Genomic DNA, 17,100 nt, shown 5'->3' on the forward strand with positions numbered 1-17,100 from the left:
GAGGAAAAGATCAAATACTTTAGTTGGAGTGTTTGTCAGTGGCTAGGAGGACTCAAAGCCAGAGTAAAAGAGTGTTGGTGATTAAGTAGACATGGCTTAGAGTTCCTAATAAAAAAAAATTGAGAGTAACAAAAAGTGGTGATTTCAGGGAGAAGTAAAGGGATGGACAATAAGAAAAAAATATACATTTGATATTTTTTCTTCTCTTTCTACACTTGTCACTAATATATATATATATATATATATATATATATATATATATATATATATATATATATATATATATATATATATGTATTTGTAGGTTCACACACCCTCATTCAGTAAAGCTCCCTACTCATTGTAGGTATTGTTGTTAAACATCTGGGCAATAATTTCAAATATTAATGTGAGAGGTAACCTGAACTATTTGTATTAATCTTCATCCTCCACAAAAATACACCATGAGGAGGTACCTAAGTACAGACACTATAGGTCTGCCATATTGAAATGATTATTAATACCCCCAAATGAAAAGCCCTCATTCATGTGATGTTCAATATAAGCTGTGCTGCCCTAAGTTTCACTAGTTTCCTTATACTACTATACTTGATGGTCATTGAGATCATTTAGAAGCTGTAATATTTTAGAGATGATTGATTTACAGAGGCCTCCCAGGACTATGGTTTCATTGTTTAAATCCAAGACTTCTAAGACATGGCAATACAACTGGAAGTATTTCAGCACCTGGTCCCCAATGTGGAACTATTCAAACATGTTCAAAATGGTTAAGTTTAATGTCTCTTTCCCTGCCTGTGCCAATGGAGAGTCTATCAGATTCATCAGCTGGAGAACCCAATGAACTAGTTCCCTCTCCATAACATCTTGCTTATTTTTGCTCTCAAATGAAATATAGCTATCAGTTACTGCACCAATAAAGTTAACTAGCCACATTAGTCATCCTTTTTGCACAGTGACATTCATGGAGCTTGCACTGTCTCCCTGGAGCAGCTCCTAGTATTTTAGGGGTAACTGATCAAATACTGGTCAAAGAGTACCCATGTCTTCTTGCATTCACAGGAACTAAGTATAGAAAGTTGATCCAACTGCTATTGAATCAGTTCTGTATGATGTGTATGAGTCCCAAGCATGAAGTGATATAGGTTCTGATGACTTCAGGGATATAGGTTTCCAGTTTGAGGAGCTCTGGGTTCTATGATTTTGACATAGGCAGCCAGTTGCTGCCACAGATTCAGGATATAGTACCCTCTATCTGGGGCAAATTCCCAGTGATGGAAGCTTATCTCTATGAAGTTAACTATTCTGGATAACCCCTGGGTAGTTTTCCACCTTAACCAATTTCTCCAGTTGGTAGTTTCTTTTCTACATGGCCAGAACACTGCAGAATTCATTGTAATTGTCTGAATCTGACAAATTCAGTGGATTTTCCAGTATTCACTTAATAATATCAACAAGATGAAAGATAAATTTTGCCCTTTCTGCATTATTAAAGAGGGACCTGTGAACTGAAGCAATTTGTACTAAACAGGATAGGACCAGAGGTGAAAATGAAGGAGGGATGGAATGATACAGGTCAAAAAACAGCTGCAGGGTAGAAGAATCTAAGAATGCTGATCTCCATCTTGAGGGAATTTATACTGTGCATAGGTCATCTGAGTACTCATGAGATGTTTTGCTGATAAAATCAAAGTTTAAGAAGTTATGGGTGAGTTTGATCAATTGCATGAACAAACCATGCTGACCTTTGTCATTCAAATTCAGGTATTTTCCTGAAGCGTATTTTAGTAAATGGCACAAGATATTGCATAATGAAAAATCTTGAAAAGAGGAGGCATTTTTCTTTTTGGTCAGAGAAAGGGTATAATCTGCTTGATTAATTTCATTGGTTAGCTGAGACATCCTTACTCCAATGATGCAATGTTCAACACCATCCTATAAAAATCTTATAATGTTTGTGATTACATTTCTGAAGAGTTATTTATCCTTCTGACAGTCAAACCAACCCAGCTTTTTAATTCGAGCATATAACTGAATAAGGGCTTGAATCAGAGAAGTAGTGAGCTTTAGCAAAGTGGCAAGATAGATGAACACATAATTCTGAATGTCTATGCAATGTTCCAACAGCAAAAGTGTGAGCACATAATATAAGCTTTGTAAGGCATGTAACTGAAAGTATGATGAACTCTCTCTTTCCAGAAAGAAAAGGCACTTGCTCAGGCAATCAGGACTGGTGGTAAAATCAACCAAGGCATTATCTGCCTGGAGTCAGGTCATTATTATGTCAGTAGTTTTATAGACTTGCTTATATAGCTTTTCTAGTTGGATTTTTTTTTTTTTTTTGAGTAGGAGATAGACAATAGGGATAAGTGATTTGCCCACAGTCATACAGTTAGTATGTTTCAAGTGTCTGAGGCTCGATTTGGACTCAGGTCCTCTTGACTCCAAATATGGCAATCTATCCACTGAGTCTCCTATCTTCCCAGGTATTTTCTTTCCAGATTTGGTTGTACCATTAAGTTATTGAATTCTTAACCCGTATATGATCTTCCATTTCATGCTCCTCTCTGGTTCCCCCATCCAAACCCCTTTCTTCCCTTCCTCAAACACCTCAGCTGGTTTCTGCTATACCACAGATTTGCCTGAATGCTGGGATCTCCTCTCTCCCTTTACCTATAACTCACTTAAGTTGTGAGAGCTCCTCATCTTCATTTTAAATCTGGCTCAGACTCTTGTTAATTGTGTGATCCTGGGCAAGTCACTTATCTCTGTCTCAGTTTTGCTGACTGTTAAATAAGATAAAGAAGGAAATGGCTAACTACTTCAGTATCTTTACCAAACAAATCCCAAATGGAATCATAAGGAGTGGGATACAACTTAAAAATGACTAAACTAAAAAAAATGTTTTAATCTTGCATTGCTGGCATTTTAAAGGCATTGATAAGCACTTGGCACAATAATGCAATCATATAACCTTGCTATAATTGAAATTAAAAGAAAATATTTAAATGTTTCTAAAATTTGTTATTTTATGGGTATAGTTACTCTCACTAATATCTAAATAGAATTTAGATGTGTTTTAGATTACCTGCAATGCTATTGATCTATGATGCTGCATGAGTCTTTTAATCTCAATCTCAATCTCTCTCTCTCTTTCTCTCTCTCTCTCTCTCTCTCTCTCTCTCTCTCTCTCTCTCTCTCTCTCTGTCTCTTTCTTTCACTAACACACACACACACACACACACACATATATATATAATATTTAATGGTAATAATGATTATTGAATTAAAATAACATGCAATTATATATACATACATGTGTTATATTAGTGTGTGTATGTGTGTAAAACATCCAAAAACTAGATTTTTATGGAATGTTGATTTTAATAGAATCAAACATTTATATTAAATCAACCTAATTTAATAATTAGAATTGAAAACTGATGAACTTTAAATTTTATTTCTTGGAAATAATCTCAGAAGCTGGATCTTGGGAGTATCATAGGGATATTCTATTCTTTATTGAAACATTTATGAAATAAAATTACCAATTATTTCATAGAGTTGGGACAAGATCTTCTCAGTAGATTTTGCTTATAGAAAGGATCAAATAAAAATGTCCTTTCAAAAGATTTTAAGAACTCTAGGGATTTCAGTGAAAAGCCCTTGTCTCACCATTCAGTTAACAGAATATACAGACAAATCTGGTAAAAAGAGAAAGCAAGATTTATGTTGACTTCACTCTAGCATAGTGTATGTCTGTCTTATGAATGACAGTTGGATAGAAAGAAAAATGAGGAGATATGCATGTATATGTGTATAAAGATATCTATACACCTGCATATCCATACATATATGGATATATATTGTGAAGATGAATATTTCATAATGATTAGTTTACCTTAATCAATAAAGGACTATTTAGATTTTAAATTTAGGAAATATAGAGATTATAGTTTCTTAGTCAAAGATGACATCATGCCTATAAAAGCTCATTAAAAGGGCTAACTGATCAATTTCAATTAGACTCATATAGAATGTTAGTATAGATCGAATGTTAAGATAATACAGTTTTTGCAGGAGTTACTATAGTTAAGTATCTGAATACTCATTATAGATCTATGTTTTAAGAGAGTTTATAATAACCACTTTAGTATACTATGGGATGAGATTTACCACTCAGGTTGCCAGCCATAAATATATTTTTTAATATTTTCAAATACATTTTAATTGCCTTAGTCATTAAATAAAAGTTATTTTACAAAAGTGCTTTAGGATTTGGAGAACACACAAATATTATTTTTTCCTATTTATGAGCAAGCCTGGAGAATTTTTTCTTAGAGTTCAGATTGTGAAATTTTGAATACAGGTCTTCTTACATTTAACATCACACATTTGGTGGAAAAACCTCTTAACACTGAGATGTTTCTGATTCAGTTATAAAACACCAAGCATGCTATGTTTTTATCACAACATTCGATAAAAATCAGTATCAGAGAGAACAACAGAAAATCAAATACATCAGCCCTTCTTTTGTAAGATTAATAGTCAGAATGAAGCATATGACTCCATAGAAATGTAAAAATCTATATAATTGTGAAAATCTTGAATATTCCATGTTGTTATGATAGCTTTTCCTTTTTTAGTTATAATCATTTAATTATGTCTTTTCTGCTCACTAAAACAGTGTCTTTCATCTTTAGGAATAGATTATTATACACATTTTCTATGAAGATATTTTCTAGGTGTCATTGGCAGCTATATGGTTATACTTTGTAACTCAGAGTGTGGTACTTGAGGCATTGTTAAACGTGAGCTCACTATATTTTCTAAAAGGAGAATTGGAAAATTTTTCTGAGCGCATGTTATGTTGAACTGCCTAGTAATGATAGCTTCTTATTCCCTTCCTTCCCCAGGAAAGCAAAAACAAATAAAATAGTTCCTTTCACCAAATGAGACAGAATGAGGTATAATGGAAAAAAAAGTACTGAATTTGGAATTTGTTGTGACTAAAACCTGCCTCTGTTACCTACTATCCATCTAATCATGGAGCAGTCACTTTGTCTTTTTGGGCCTCAGTTTCTTTGTCTGTAAAATGACAGAGGTAATCTTGACATCTAAAGGATAGGGAATTGATAGATTAGCAAGGAATAAGAAGTCTGCATTCATAGTATTTTGTAATCCAATAATTGGAAGATAGTTAAATGATAATCTAGGTCAAATCTTTCATTATTCAAATGAGGGAAACAGAAGTCACAGAGTTTAAGTAACTTATTGGCAACTAGTCACATAGGTAGTTAATGACAATGTTGGAGTCAGAACTGATATCTCCTGTTTTATACTTCATTCCTTTTAACAGAACATCAAAACTGCTTTAAGAAAATGATTATGGGCTTTTCTCTAAGTTTCTCAACAGCTTCATCTTTATTTGAAAAAAAAAGAATGAAAGCTAAATCATCTAACTTTTCATGGTTTTATTTCATATTTCTTTATTGTAGAAACCTTGTTTAAAATCTTCAGTTTCTTTGTAAAGTGAGTATATGGGACTACTAGGTAGTGCAGTGAATAGAGCATCAGCCCTGAAATCAGGGGCACCTAAGTTCAAATTCTCCCTCAGATACTTATTAGATGAATGACCTTGGACAAGACACTTAATTCCTGTATGCAGCCAAAGGAAAAAAAGAATGAAAGAAAGAAAAAAGAGCACGCAGTATATTATAACAGGGTAAAACTTCCTGAATTTTTTTTATTAAAGCATGCAAAGATTAAGATTAGAGGAAACAAATAGATCAACAGAAAAGTGATAGTAATCCTAGTTTTCCAATTAATGAATTATCACCATTCAGTCTGTCAATCATTCATTTAAAATGGACTTATGAAGACATTACTATGTAGTAGGTATTTTGTGGAACAATGTCAAAACTGAAATTGTCCATGACCTCAAGAAAATTTTATTCCATTAAAATGGTCAATAAAATTGTATTGGGGGGTCATAACATATTTAGGGATAACAGCGACTATAAACAAAACAAAACAACATAGCCAGGAAGATGATGATGACTGTATACAATATGATATAAAATTAAGACTTGTTTTTATGAAAAAAACAACAAAATAAACATTTGGCTACTTTGATTAAAAAAAGGAAAGAAAAAAGCCAAATCACCAGCATCAAAAATGAAAAGGGTGAACCTACCCTCAATGAAAAAGAAATTAAAGCAATAATTAGTAGCTATTTTGCCCAACCATATAGCAGGAAGTCTGACAATCTAACTGAAATGGATGAATATTTATAGAAGTATAAATTGCTTAGATTGACAGAAGAGGAAATAAATTACTTAAATAGTCTCATTTTAGAAAAAATAAATTGAATAAGTCATTAATAAAAATCTCCAAGGCTAGATGGATTCACAAGTAAATTCTACCAAATATTTAAAAAATAACTAATTCCAATACTATGTAAACTATTTGGAAAAATAGGTAAAAAAGGAGTATTGCCAAATTCCTTCTATGACACAAACATGGTATTGATACTTAAACCAGGAAGAGCCAAAACAGAAAAAGAAAATTACAAACCAATCTTCTTAATTAATATTGATGCAAAAATTTAAATAAAATTAGCAAAGAGATTACAGCAATTTATCAGCAGGATAATACACTATGACCAAGTGGGATTAATACCAGGAATGCAGGGCTAGTTCAATATTAAGGAAAACTATTACCCTAATTGACCATATCAATAACAAACTAACAGAAATCATAGGATAATCTCAATACATTTAGAAAAATCTTTTGACAAAATATAGCACCTATTCCTATTAAAAACACTAGAGAGTTCACTTTAAATAATAAGCAGTATCTAAATAAACCAACAGCAAGCATTATTTGTAATGGAGAGAAAATGAATGCAATCAGTAGCCTCAATGGGGAGGTTACAATTCCACATTGCACTAGAAATGTTGCCTTTAGCAATTAAAATAAAAGAAATTAAAGGAATTAGAATAGGCAAGGAGAAATAAATTTTTGCACATGATATATTTAGAGAATCCTAGAAAACCATCCAAAAATGTATTGGAAACAATTAATAGCTTTAGCAAGTTCTGAAATGATCCAACAATTCTGAAAAGCAATTTGGAATTGTGCTCAAAGGCTATAAAGCTGTGCATACTCTCCGATCCACCAGTGTTGTTACTGGGTTTGTATCCCAAGAAAATCATAAAAGAGGGAAAAGGACCCACTTATGCAAAAAAATTTTGTAGCAGCTCTTTTTGTGGTAGCAAAAAATTGGAAAATACTAGATGCCCCTCAATTGAGGAATGGCTGAACAAGTTGTGGTATATGAAGACAATGGAATAGTATTGCTCTATAAAAATGATGAATAAGCTGATTATAGATAGACCTGGAATATATATGTGAACTGATGTTGAATAAAACAAGCAAAACTAGGAATACACTATACACAATAACAGCAATAATGTGCGATGATCAACTATGAAAGACTTGGTTATTCTTGGTTATTTAGTGATCCAAAGCAATCCCGATATACTTTGGACATAAAGTGCCATCTACATTCAGAAAAAAGAACTAAGGAGACTGAATGTAAATCATCAATGCTAAAATCATCACTTCTTTTTTTCTGTTTTTTTTTTTTTTTATCTCTCCTATGTTTTTTTTTTTCCTTTTGTTCTGATTTTTCTCTCCCAACATGATTCATAAAGCAAAGTGAATTAAAAAAAAAAATAAATTTACTAGGAACAAAAGATATACAAAAAAGGAAAGGCAGTTGAGATGTTGCTAAATGAAGTTTCATATTTTAAGAATCAGATGTAGAAAGGAAGTACATTGAGATATGTGGGATTAGCCTATCACAATAATGGAGATGTGAGATAAAATGTTCTCTAAGAAGTAGGGGAGAATAGCTAGGATACATATTAGTAAGGCAAATAATTTACAAAGCATTTATTGCTCAAATAATTAAAGTGATTAATCAATACAAAATTTGAAGCATCCCTGATGGATTATAATTGCATAATTTACAGTAAGATGTAAATGGATAATATATTTTATTACTTGTCCATTCTGTGCTTTTATAGCCTTTCAGAGTAAGATGAATAAGAAGAAAAAAATCTTGAACTCTGAATATGTGTTCACAGAAGGAAGAAATTATGTCTACTTCAAGTTTAATAAGTTCTCCAGGATCTCACACCAAAAAACATCTTATGAGATCTTGTCCTTTTAATTATTTGCTAACTTGCATTGGACCTTCCTTCCCTTGGTTAGCCTTTGTATAGCCTTTCTTTCACCAGACTCTGCATAAAGAAGTCAATTTGTCATTCTGTTAAGAGTTCTAGAAACAAAGGATTTCTAAAAATGATGCATATAAATGTTAAATATAATCATAAACATGTCAAATACTGAAGTTTCACCTATTCAGTCCCTTTTCTACTGCCTGAAGTAGAAGAATTGCATTGGAGTCAGCTATAAGAGAAAGTATCTCTCTAGGGCCATAGATATAAAATCCACATCCAACAGAAGGCAAAACAAAAGTTTTTCCTTTTCCTAAAACAAATTTTAAAAGGCAAAGCAGGAGAACAAAGGAAAAAAAAAACATAAAGTAACAGCAATAGTCATTTGCTTTGTGTCAGATAATACAGTGAGAAAAGAAAGTAAATCTAAACAAATAGTAAGGAGAGGGAAGACAGAAAGGTCAATATCCAAATCTTTTCTGATTTGCCATCATACCATTAATATTTATTTTTAAATGTTATCAATTATTTCCAAATACACATCTCATGAATGCAAAATTGGCATGGCAGCTATAAGATTGGATGCTATTGTACTGGTTAAAGGTTTAGAGGGTTTTTCCCTTTGTTATAACTTGCATACAATGATTTACGGTTGGCCATTAGCCAGCTGGTCATTAAATATTTTAAATTCTGAAATGAAATGCTTCTCAATGGGCTATACACAGAGTTAAAAAAAAAAAACTCAACTTCATTACTTCACTTAGGCTCAATCATCATTTAACAAGGTATGAACAACGTCTGTGCATTGTAATGAACTAAAACAAGTGACCTCAGAAACTGGGAATAGCTGCCAAAATTTGAATTACATCCCAAACAAGAATGTCTGTTTTCCCCTACAATCTGCTTAATGCAGAATGCATTAGGCTCTCAGTACTGCACAGCTGTGATTCCATCTAAGGAGAATAATGCTTGCTTTTAGATTTTTAAATGTTCTTTTCTAATGAGGTTTGGTACCTCTATCTGAATTCACATCACAAAATTTTTGCCCAAATTTTCTACATCCTCGAAATACATAGTGTCTGAATGGTACAAATAATGTAATGGTGGTAACAATTTCATCATCAGCTCTCACCTAGGGTATTTGTGTAGGCTTTGACGAGCCTGTAAAAAATCAAAGGGACCATTTTGGAAAAACAATCTGCTTTTTTCTTTCAGATTTTTAGCAACATATTGATTTAAGCAAATGGTCAAAACAATGGAGGGAGAAGATGCTGTCATTTTATATCATTTATTTCTTTAGTCAATAACTGAATTTTTATAGGTGATTTCCTGTTTGTGAGACTACTATTAAGTAGGTTTAACTTGCCACAAATATAACTTAACAAGCTGATGACACCATGCTTTGCAACACTGTGCGGCTGCTTCATTTTAGATTCTAGGAGACAAAGTGACTATTCTGAATATGGTTCTTTTTATATTTTCATATAGTATAAAGAAGAGCAAAACAAACACCTTTGAAAGACACATATCTGTATGATGAAAATATGAAGTTCATGTTCCTCAATTCTCCATGATATTGAAGACATTTGACCAACTGAAAAAAAATGAGTTAAACTCATCATAGATGTTGTGTGAGTAGCCTTAGGCTTCTTTCATTCAGTGTGACTTTAGGCAAATAATTTCTTTTCTTGGACTTCAGTTAAACATTTGCAAAATGAAGGATTTCAAATAGTCTATTAAATTCTTTCAAATTTTAACATTTTATAGTTATTTAGATGATTTATCTCAGTCTTTCTAAAGTACTTACTGAATATTCCATATTCATTTTGATTTAGAGAAAAATACCACTGACTTACTCTAAATGTTATATCTTTGTTATAAAACCTAGAAAATATGGAAGAAAAAAGAAAGTGAGAAAAGAAAACAGAATTGGATTTCAGCCTTTTCACTTCTGTATGCTGATGTGAAAAGGAGTATAACTAAAACTTGATATTTAAAATATTTCAGTAGATGGGAGCTTGATCATAATAGACTCCCAGGGCCTGTCCTAATAATTTTTTCATGTCTTAAAACTTTTAACTAAGTTATCTCTCTGATTTATTAAAATGCCTGTTTTAATCTCTTATTTACTCATGTTCATAATCGTCAGAAATTCATTCCTCAATGTTTTATAGACTTTACAACTGCTAAACTCAACCCTGATTTCATTTAATTAGTGTACATAAGCTGGTTACCCACACATATAAGTGACATCACCTCATTTCTTCTACTCAGAGAAGCTCATCTATTGGAATAAAAATTTGAAAAAGAGGAAAAATGAACTCAGAATTATAGTGGTAATGTCCACAGACTTAAAAAAGGACTGGGTGGGAATAAAAGGAAGGAATAAGAATGAGACAAATATTGTGAGAAGGTTGGAGGATATTCTGGCATGTCTGTAAAAAGCCATAACTTCAGGTACAACTTTACCCATCCATACACACACACACACACACACACACACACACACACACACACACACACAAACATACACCATCATCATTATCATCATCATCAATAGAGAAAATATGTTCTGTTGAGTCAAACTTTTCTTAAAAGATAACAAGGTGATAACTACTAGGTCTGGATCTCAATGAGATCATAAAAGAGATTCCCACGTGTGCAAGAATGTTTGTAGCAGCTCTTTTTGGTTTCTAGGAATTAGAAATTGAGTGGATACTCATCAATTGGGAGATGGCTGGATAAATTACTGTATATGAATTTAATGGAATATTATTTCTCCATAAGAAAAGATTTTCAGAAAATGGAAAGACATGAACTGATGCTGAATGAAGTGAGCATAAAACTAGGAGAACATTAGACACATTAACAGTAAGATTATGTGATAATCAATCATGAGGGATTTAGTCCTTCTTAGCAAAATAATGATGGGGATGATTCCGATATACTGGGGATGGAAAATGCCATCTTATCCAAAGAGAGAACTGTAGAGACTGAATGTGGATCAAAGCATACTATTCCCCTCCCCTTTTTATGTCATGTTTTTTTTTCCTTTTACTTTTTTTTTTACAACATGACTAATATGAAAATATGTTTGAAATGATTGTACATATGTAAACTATATCAGATTGCTTGCTGTCTTGGGGAAGAAGGAGGTAAGAGAGGAGGGAGAAAAAATATGGAACTCAAAATCTTACAAAAGTGAATGTTGATAACTATCTTTACATGTAGCTGGAAAAATAAAATATTATTGAGAAAAAAGGTAACAAGATTATAAATTGTTTCTGTGAGGTTTTACATGCTTCAAAATAAGACAAAAGAGTTTCCTAGTCAATGATTACATAGGCAATATAATTTTATCCATCTCATAAGTAGAAATAAGAGAGCCCAAGCAATTAACAGAGAACAATTGATGGATCTCTAAGTTCAAGGTTGACAAGGTCCAAAGATTACATTTTCCCTTTATTGTATGGTCATAATTAAAAAAGAAAATGTACAATTTGAAAACTCTTCTCATGAGCTTCAGTCTAATAGGTATCTTCATAGTCTTAGGAACCTGAGAAACTTTTCTTTAAAGGAAGATCAACCCTTCAAGTTTTCAAAGAATTACTTTCCAAAAAAGAAATAGCTCAATTCTCTAACATAATTTTCAAATATTTTTAGGAAGAATTTCATATTTAGTTATACACTAGGCAAAGGAAGTAGTTAAAAAGTCTTTGAATCTGAATTGCACTCACCATAATCTGTTTAAAATTATCTCTAGCACTACCTGTAATTATTATCATGCAAAATGGTAGGGAAAATGCATTCAGGCCAGCTATGATATTCTGATTATGGACCATCAGCTGCTCATAATTTCGTTTTAGGATGACGGCTGTAACCTTTTCAAAAAATTTAGGATTTTTATGGAGTTATTGAAGATATTACATCTTTAATTAAAATGTTTTTTTTTCTCCTAGGAATCTTTAATTTAGCTTAGTAGTTTTTCCATTTAAATCCTAGAAGAAGATTTGTGAGTCTTTTACATATTTCAATCTTTGGGGCTTGTTTTTAATCTTCAAGTTTAATAAATTTCATTGGCATTGAAAATTGTTATGTTGTTTCAGAAAGTGATAATGTGACCTAGCATAAGCATCAATGCATTAACCATTATATCCAATTTAACAAGAGCTACATGGATGAATTTTAAATGTGTGGTCCTGATAATGACTAACGTCTATGGCAAATGACTAATGACTGAGACAATATCATTTCAGGCCAACCTAGGGGATAGCAATTTAACTGTCTTTCATTTTCCTACTCTTGGTCTTTCTTGGCAATAATTTGCTTTTTCTGGGTATTTCTTCTGCTTGATATATTTCTTGGAGACCTGACCAGGACACATTAAAGATTACAAGAGGGGAGAGTTCCAAAAGACTTGAATTAAAGCTAGAGCATTTGGAGAAAATCAGTTAGACCAAGAAAACCTTAGGCATGCTTCAGAAAGTTAGAATCCCTTGATCCCTCTATTAATCCCCAGAAAGGATATTCTCTACTTTAGCTATAATGAAGGAGAACTCCAGTTCTACCCTTAATTTTTCAAACAGGACCTAATGCCTTCATTTCTGAAAAGAGTATTAAGTTTATCAGTTTAACTTGGATTTCATTTAATTTTCTTCCAGAAAGTGAACATGGCAAGTCACAATCACTTAAAAACTTCATTGTTATTAAATTGTTAAAAGGAAAACCAATCACCCATTCAAAATAATAAATATTTATGGAAAAGCACCTAATTTGTATAGGTTGTATGTATATTTATCATGTCTATCTATCTATCCATCCATCCATCCATCTACCTACCTATAGAGCTGATCAGTTTTTTCAATTATGTCTGACTCTCCATGACACTATTTTGAGTTTTCTTGGCAAAGATATTAGAGTAGTTGCCATTTCCTTCTTCAGCTCATTTTAAAGATGAAGAAACTGTCTTACTTTTAGGCACACACCTAAGAAGTATCTGAGGCTAGATGAACTTAGGAATATGAATTTTCCTGATTTCAGGTCTGGAACTCCATCTACTGTGCTACCTAGCTGACATACAATCACACAAAGCACATATATGCATGTGTATCATATATGTTATGTGTATACATGTACATATACACACATATGTATGTGTATACATGAGATTATACATATTATATTACAGTATAATGGGTAGTGTAATGGGAGTCAGGGATTTCTCAGTTCAAATTTTATCTTTGATTATCTAGTGTAACCTTGGATAAGTTATGAGAGCTCTCAATGATGCAAACAATTTTCTAATACTCTAAGTTACTAATGAAGGGAATTTCCTTATCAGAATGATGAAATCATAAAGTTTTTTTTTAATCTTTCTCAAGTCCATATAAAATTTATGGATATGTATATATACATTTATAAACTGAATTTATCAAATATCTCTAGTATGTTTCTATGCCCTAAAAGTAATAAGCCTTCTTATTGATCTAAAAGTTATCAGAGCAATTGTTATCTTCTCTATATATTGGGTAAAAGGAATGCACAATGTTAACTTATGCACTTTCGTTCTGCCACTCACTGCTATTTTGAATGTTGGAAACATTTTGAATGATAGAAGGGGACAAAGAGAGAAGGGAAGATCAATTTCCAAAATCTGATAAAATACTTATTTGACTGCATGTCATGTGCACAGTGATTACTGCCAAATTACCCATAGATGTTGCTTTAGGGGCTGCTTGACTTGAACTGTGATGCTATTATTCAGACCTTCCTTGCTTAACTTATCTTTCTGCTCCTCCTGAAATCTTTCTATAAAATTCATTATTTCTCTATCCATATCTTAAGTCATTGTCAAGGAATTCTTTGAGTATTAGGCTTTGTTTGGAAACCTCATGACATGTGATTGGGTGTGCTAAACACACTCAGGCCTTTCAGAGCTGTTTGTCTAGTGGATTTTGAAGAATAATTGGATCCTTTAAGGTAACTCAACCTGGTTTCCATTAGAGATGGATAAGGGCTTTTCCTCTGGTATGTTTTTTTCCTATCTGTACATTTCTGTGGAGACATCATTTTCCAATCAATTCAATTCTCCCATTAAACGTGTAGACTATTATTAGAGTTATTAAAATGTTATGGCTTAATGATTAGAAAGCTGGTCACAGAATCAGGAAGACTTAGACTTGAGAATCACTTCTTAAAAAGTCTATGGCATAGTTTTAGAAAATTTAAAATTCTAAGAACTTAGATTTTCTGTCTATTGGATTTCTCTTTCAGAACAATTTCAAAATCCACAGCTGGGCAGCTGTTCTTTTATGATAAGATTCACCAGAAATGAAAACCTAATTGTAACTTCTCAAGTATCAGGATGCTATTTCATGTCTTCTTTCTGAAACAATAAAGAGTTAAAATAATAAAAGGTTAAAAAAAGAACAAATTCTGATCTGCAGAGTCTCTACAATCCTGAAAAATGTTATATAACATTCCTATGCCCTGATAACTCTCTAAAACTATAAAAGTTACATGGAACGTTAAATGACTTCCCTAAAGTCACAGTGCTAAGAATTGTTTGAAGCAGAATTGAACTCAGGTCTTTCTGATTTGAAGTGTAATATTCAAATTATTATTCCATAGGGCAAAAAAAGAGTCTAACTCTTATCTATCCTATGGACACAGGAAAATTACTGGAATTTTCTGAGCAAGGACAGACTTATGCCTTAGGAATATCAATTTGTCAGCCATGTAGAGCCTGGATTGTAGAAACCGGAAACAGAGAGAGTAATCATTCTTTTTTTTTTTTTTTTTTTTTTTTTTTTTTTTTTTTTTTTTTGGCAAGGCAGTTGAAGCTAAGTGATTTGCCCAGAGTCATACAGTTACTAAGTGGTAACATTTGAACTTAGGTCCTTCTGATTTTAGGATTAGTGTTCTATCCACTGTACCATCTATCAGTAACTAAGGAGAATAATTATGAAGCTCTTCATGAAAGATGTGATGAGAATCTAAGCTTGTCTGGTGGATGTTTGAGAAGAAAGGAAGGGATATATATATGAGAGCTATTATGGATACTTGACAACTAATTGGGTGTAAAGAATAAAGGAAAGAGGAAGAATCAAGAATGATTCTCAATTTGCTAACCTGGGAGGGTAGGAAGACAGAAACAAGTAGTTTCTGGGTTTAACAAAGATAATGCATTTAGTTGAATTATTTATTGCATAAAGTTACATTTTAAAATCCTTGAAAGCCCATATTAGAGAATTTTACATTAGATTCAAGGATGGGATAGGTTTTGGATTTAAAACTTCATTGATATAAGAAGGGATGTTTTGGTAAATATTTACTAATCGGCTCTCTAGTAGGCCCGATATTCTTTTAAATTTAGTCAGCATAAATTATGCCCCAAAAGTTATCAAAATGTGCATACCCTTTGACCCAGCCATACTACTACTGGGCTTATATCCCAAGGAAATACTAAAGAAGGGAAAGGGACCTGTATGTGCCAAAATGTTTGTGGCAGCCCTTTTCATAGTGGCTAGAAGCTGGAAGATGAATAGATGTCCATCAATTGGAGAATGGTTGGGTAAATTATGGTATATGAATGTTATGGAATATTATTGTTCTGTAAGAAATGACCAACAGGAGAAATACAGAGGGGCTTGGAGAGACTTACATCAACTGATGCTAAGTGAAACGAGCAGAACCAGAAGATCATTATACACTTCAACAATGATACTGTATGAGGATGTAATCTGATGGAAGTGGAAATCTTCAACATAGAGAAGAGCTAATCCAATTCCAATTGATTAATGATGGACAGAATCAGCTACATCCAGAAAAGGAACACTGGGAAATGAGTGTAAACTGTTATTTTTACCTTCTGAATCCAATTCTTCCTGTGCAACAAGAAATTTGGTTCTACACACATATATTGTATCTAGAATATATTGTAATATATTTAACATGTATAAGACTGCCTGCCATCTGGGGGAGGGGGTTGGGGGAGGAAGGGAAAAAATCTGAACAGAAGTAAGTGCAAGGGATAATGTTATAAAAAATTACCCATGCATATGTACTGTCAAAAAAAAAGTTATAATTATAAAATAAAATAAAAATTAAATTAAAAAAAAGAAAATGAGCAGAAATATAAAAGACAAAAACCATTCTTTAACATACAAAAAAAATTCTGTTATACCTTTTATCAGTTCCTACCACCATTCTCCCCTAATTTTTTTATTTCCCTGTTGTATAAATTGCATTTCTGTACACAAAAATTTTAGTCAGAATAATTAATATTTTCTCTATTACTTTATTGGATTTAAGAAGTCAATAAAGCTTTAAATCAAGCCCTGACAGGTATCATTTCTGATTTACAAAGAGTAAATGTTTTCAATGAAAAATTTAATAACTGACTTTCACAAAGTAGTTTGTGATGGTTCCTGCTCTCCTAGGTAAAGGGAATTCTGAGATGAGGAAGCTTCCTCTATCAATGCAAGTCACTTCTATCTTTTAGACTCCCCAGAAATCTTCATATATCAGTTCAAATGTCCTATCCTATATAAGGACTCTTTCTGCTCTCTCTTATGAAATATTTTCTGTCAACTTTGGCTGTATTTTTTATAGTTATCCCTTCCATATCAATCACAAAACTTATGAGCATAGTACCTCCGTGACCTGGAAAATCTGTGTCAAATTTTTGGTCCTTTCTCAGTACCAAAGAAATATTACACTTTTGTTGACATCTTTATCTTTATATGTTATAATTTTTTTAGTTTCTAAACTTTTTCTGTGTTGAATACTGGCCTTTGTGTGTCATCTGGGGCTTCTGCAACCCTCCCCCAAATTCTTATTTAATTTCTTATGCCAA

The 17,100-nt window shown here is 32.5% G+C and overlaps 1 protein-coding gene and 1 pseudogene across 1 annotated transcript in view; both read right to left on the minus strand.

Moving 5' to 3' along the window:
* The window catches only part of NKAIN2 (sodium/potassium transporting ATPase interacting 2), a 1,389,007-nt gene that overhangs the window by 457,646 nt on the left and 914,261 nt on the right, over positions 1 to 17,100 (minus strand). The window lies entirely within an intron of this gene.
* LOC141566832 (exportin-7 pseudogene) lies at positions 334 to 9,444 on the minus strand (annotated as a pseudogene).

The sequence above is a fragment of the Sminthopsis crassicaudata genome, chromosome 4, assembly GCF_048593235.1.
Source record: "Sminthopsis crassicaudata isolate SCR6 chromosome 4, ASM4859323v1, whole genome shotgun sequence".
Classification (NCBI taxonomy): domain Eukaryota; kingdom Metazoa; phylum Chordata; class Mammalia; order Dasyuromorphia; family Dasyuridae; genus Sminthopsis; species Sminthopsis crassicaudata.